This window comes from Orycteropus afer, unplaced genomic scaffold, assembly GCF_000298275.1.
Source record: "Orycteropus afer afer isolate SDZICR_OR568_19922 unplaced genomic scaffold, OryAfe1.0 scaffold00561, whole genome shotgun sequence".
Taxonomy (NCBI): domain Eukaryota; kingdom Metazoa; phylum Chordata; class Mammalia; order Tubulidentata; family Orycteropodidae; genus Orycteropus; species Orycteropus afer.
The window spans coordinates 293,952-298,968 of record NW_006922148.1 but is presented as its reverse complement, the minus strand read 5'-3'; positions in this window follow the sequence as shown (position 1 = coordinate 298,968).

Below are 5,017 nucleotides of genomic sequence, written 5' to 3'. Positions count from 1 at the left end.
GTAGTGATACTGCCTCAGAAACCCAAGGAGTGGTCTCTATGAGTTGGGTCTGACTCGAAGGCACAAAACAACAACAACATTTATTTATGCTGTTGGGACTTAAGCTTATTGAACCTGAAGTTGTTGTTGTTTTTAATCTCAGCCAACATCTTTCTGAATACTGCCCTTTATCTATTTATCTATTCTATCCTTCTGAAATACCTAGTAGGCAGTATGATGGATTTTCTCATTTGAGTTCCCATCCTCTAATGCTCTTGCATATTGTGATCTCTTTATTACTCCCTACTGTAGCATTTAGTGTAGTTTTGGCTGGTGTACCTTTCATTTCCTTAAGTCTCTTTTTAGATGTGTCTATTCTGTTATTTAACTGCTTTGTTGAATTTTTATTAAAGTGACTATATGTTTTTTATTTCTGAAAGTTCTATAATTTTACAAAACTCCTTTTTTTAAAAAAAGGATTTTGTTCTTTTTAAAAGATTTGATTTCTTCTTTTATACTTTTATTTAATTTAGCATATTGTTTATATTCTCTTTCAAATTTTCAGATATTCTCTGATTTCGCTGTGCATTGTCTTTGCTGGCTTCCACTTATTATAGGTTATTTCTTTGTGTGTTTTGTAATTTTTAGTTATGATTTGTATTTACTGGGGATTTTACATCCATAAGAATCTCTTATGGCTTGGTTGTGAAAGTCCCTTGCAGACTAGTTTTGCAATCAGTTTTCTGATAACATCATGGCTTGAGGATACTAGGGTTATGAATATTCAAATTCCATATCTGCTTGGATAGCAAGCATGAAATTCTGAATTATCAGGGAAGTTTTTCTTCTTTTTTTAAAACATTTTCTTTGTGATTTGAGTGAGATTTTACAGTGCTTTTACACTCAACATCATACACATTTTGTTTTGTGACACAGGTTACATTCACTGCAGTGTAATAGCTCTCCTCCCAGTTCCTCCCTGAGGTTGCCCTTTCCCTGTGTTCTTCTTGCCTATGCATTCCTGCCTTCCTACTTTTCTCCCTGTGCAAAGGCTGCCCTTCTGACCTCCTGTGGTAGATAGTTCTAAGGAGTACATCTCCCTGGTGTAGGTGCTCAGCTGAGCTATTGTTTGGCTACGAGTTAAGTGACGGGAGTGAGTTCAATTTTAGGCCTGAAGAGTGAGTCAGGGCCATAGTCTTGAGGGTTTCATCAGCCTCAGGAAAGCTTTTTAATTCACCTGGTGCCTAAAGCAGATAAACTTCCTCTCATCAATGTGTTTCAGTACCATGAGCTTCCCCCGCCCCTCTTATTCATCCCTCTCATGTGAGATTAGAACTAACTATTGCATTTTAGGCTGTGTTCTCATTTCCAATTATCCTCTTCATGAAGATTCAAGGTCAGGCTTTCTGGTTAAGCTTCTAGATTATTGGGACCACCCTTCTCTAAGTGCCACCACAGTATCAGCTCTACACTTAATTGCTCTGGCCTTTAGTTCCCTCTTAGTATGTGGCTCCTGGGGATTGTTCTTCCTCCCTCCCCAACTTTCTTCTGTTTGAGTATCAGCCTTGGATTTAAAAAAAAAAAAAAAAAAAAGTTGCTATATGGCATAGTGCCTAAGGCATTTGCCCACTAACCAGCAGGTGGGTGGTTCAAACCCACCAGCTGCTCTGCAAAAAGAAGATTAGGCAATCTACTTCTGTAAAGATTTAATGCATTGGAAACCCAAGGAAGGTCACTATGAGTTGGAATCTACTCAATGGCAGTGAGTTTGGCTTGGTTTTATAATTTAGCAATTAAGAGATTTCAAGCCATCTTAACTAGCTACATTGCCAGAAGTAGAAATCATAACCAGTAAAATTGGTGAAACTGCAACCCCTGTTCCTCTTTGGTTATTTCTGTCTATTAATTATGACTGAGTTGACAAGCCAAGGCTGATGGTGTTTTAAAATTTTATTTCATATTATCTTATGATATACGTGCTCCATATCTGTATCCATATAGTTATGGTTAGGTCTAGATGCCAATACACTAGAAAGGTCTTTGAAAGACTGAGTTCTTGCTGTTTCTATAGAAGGGAGCAGTATGCCATCATAGTTCAGATCATGAGTGTGGACATTATCTACACCTCAGTTTCAGTACCAGTTCTGTCACTAATCTAGTTGTAAGATCTTAGGCTAATTATTTCCTGAGCGTCAGTCCTCCTAGATAGAAAACTGGGGCAAAATTACCTGCTTCACATGATGATAAAAAAAGATTAAATGAGATACTTTGTAGAAAGCACTAGTGTAGTACTTGGCAATAATAACTGCTACCAACTATTGTCATTAGTTCTTCATCTCCTCTTGAGACAAAGAACAGGGATAAAAGTATTTCTAAGATCACCAGTTTCTCATTTTTAGAGTCTATCTTTCTGAATCTCCCTCATCTTCCCCCCCCCTTTTTTTTTTCTGTCTTCCAAGTCATCCAAGGTGAGTAAGTGTGGGAGAACAAGGAGGACACAGGATTTGGGCTCAGAAGCCTTGGATCTAAATCTGCTACTGTTGGCTGTGGGCGTGTGACTGCCTCTCCTACTCTCATTTTCCTTTGCTGTAAAATGGGGGTTTAGGAATTTGCATGTGGATAATTGTAAGAGAGGGAGCTCTGGTAGCATAGTGGCTAAGACACTTGCCTGCTAACCAGACGGCTGGCGGTTCAAACCCACCAGCCACTCCTCGGAAGGAAGGTTGGGCAATCCTACTTCCGTAGTGATACTGCCTCGGAAACCCAAGGAGGGGTCGCTATGAGTCGGGTTTGACTCGACGGCACATAACAACAACAACAATTGTAAGAGATAAATGGAGAAATAACATAGTACAAAGACTGGAACATTTAGCTGTTCATTTGTGTAATCTGGTCCTTGCCACAGCACAGTACATGTTTGTTAAATTAATGAAACAAGGAAGGAGAAATGAGACACAAATACAGTATAATAGGAAATAGTGACAAAGCCTGGAGGAAATGACTCCATGTGTCATAGGAAGCCAGGGGCCCAAGTGTTTATGTTTGGACATAGTTGTTTTGTAGTGTGTGTGTATGTGTGTGTCTGAGAATGGGAACATTGTTTTCATCTTTTGTTTATTTTTTTTTATCTTTCCACAATTCCCAGAACAGGCTCTATACAAAAGACTTCAATCAGTGTTGCTGAAGAACTGACTCAAAGAGGACAGTCCTGATAGTGGGTGGAGAGACCCAGAGGAAAGTTGAGTCATTGTTCTGCTGATAATGGGAGAGGTGTTAGGCTCTATTTCTGCCTGAGGAAGTTACAAAGGGTGTGGAGAACTTGAGAGAACTGTCTAGATTATCTTTCTACTTTGCATGAAAATGTTGAACTTGGCATTTCGATTTCAGTAGGCAAAGAATCAAGAAAAATAAAGTTATTCTTTATTTTCAAGTGGCTCAATCTACTTACTTGGTTTGTAAAACAACCAACCAACCAAACAAACAAACAAAACCGTAATTAGTTGCCTGTTGAGTCAACTCAGACTCATGATAACTCCATATGTATCAGAGCAAAACAGTGCTTCATAGGGGTTTTAATGGCTGGGTTTTCAAAAGTAGAGTGCCAGGCCTTTTTCTAAGTTGTCTCAGGATGTATTCAAACCTCCAACCTTTTAATCAGCAGCTGAGGGTGCTAATCATTTGCATCACTCAGGTACTCTGACCATGACCGACAAAACGACACACTGTCGTCAAATCGGATCCGACTCATAGTGACCCCTCCTTGGGTTTCCGAGGCAGTATCACTATGGAAGTAGCTTGCCCAACCTTCCTTCTGAGGAGTGGCTGGTGCGTTTGAACTGCCAGTTTTCTGGACTCTGTAGAGGGAACCATTCACATAGAGGACAGTAAAATCATGTGCATTTTGACTTGGAACTATAGTTTGCCATATCCTTTTTTGCTCTGTTCCTCTAGCTTTGCAATGTCTACATCTACATCTGTCTACACCTTTTCAGCGTTGCACTCTATTCTTCAGAATAGTTGCAATGTACCAAGTGCTTACTCTGCCTCATGTTCTGCATTTCCACTGATAGCCCCAACTTTTCTGAAACAAGGCACTAACATACCCATTTTTACAGATAGGAAGCTTAAGGTAAAAAAAATCAAGTGACTTATCTAACAAAGGAGGAAACCTGAACATTTCGAAGTGTTTGACTTCTAAGATGACCTCTGTCCATTGTACCATGTGGCTCTCCCACTGAGCCTTGCTTCTGTGGTTAGATGAAGCCCAGTTAGGAGAACTGTGCTCCATTTTCTCCTCTGTCTCATGCTAAAAAACAGCATAAACTCAGGGAGGTCACTTTTTCCTTTGGGTCTCAACTTTTTTTAGCTAGAAAATGAAGGGTTTAGTTAGGTGAGTACCAAGGTATCTTCCAGCTCTGAAGAAATTCCCTGCTATCTAATCAATTGTGACTCATACTGACACTTTAGGATTGAGTAGAATTGCCCCATAGGCTTTCCAAGGCTGTAAATCTTTATAGAAGCACTGCCTCATCTTTCTCCCATGGAGAGGCTTGTGGGTTTGAACCGCTGATCTTTTGGTCAGCAGCCTGATATTTAACCACTGTGCCACCAGATATCCTCATCTTCCAGCTCTAACTTTCTAGAATTCTTTTGACCCAAGTTTTTGGTGAACACAGACTTCTGCCAGATCACCTCCTATATCTGAAATTCTCATGAAGCTGTGCAACATAGACACGTGAAGTGAGAACCTAATATTTATTGAGAGCTGCTTTGGTTGTACAGTTGACCTAGGTGCTGTTAGCCAATGTTCCTTTTGCTCATTAGACCTGATACTCATTTCCTCTGGATTAATTCCTGACATTTATAAACCAAAAATCATTTCCAAAATTGGTTATTTTTCCACTCCTTTATGTCCAGAATGATTTTCTTCCCCTAAGAGAACATAAACAAGAAGATTTTGCTTTGGGTGTTTTTATTGTTATTGTTGTTGTGTGCCGTCGAGTTGGACCCGACTCATAGAGACCCCTCCTTGGGTTTC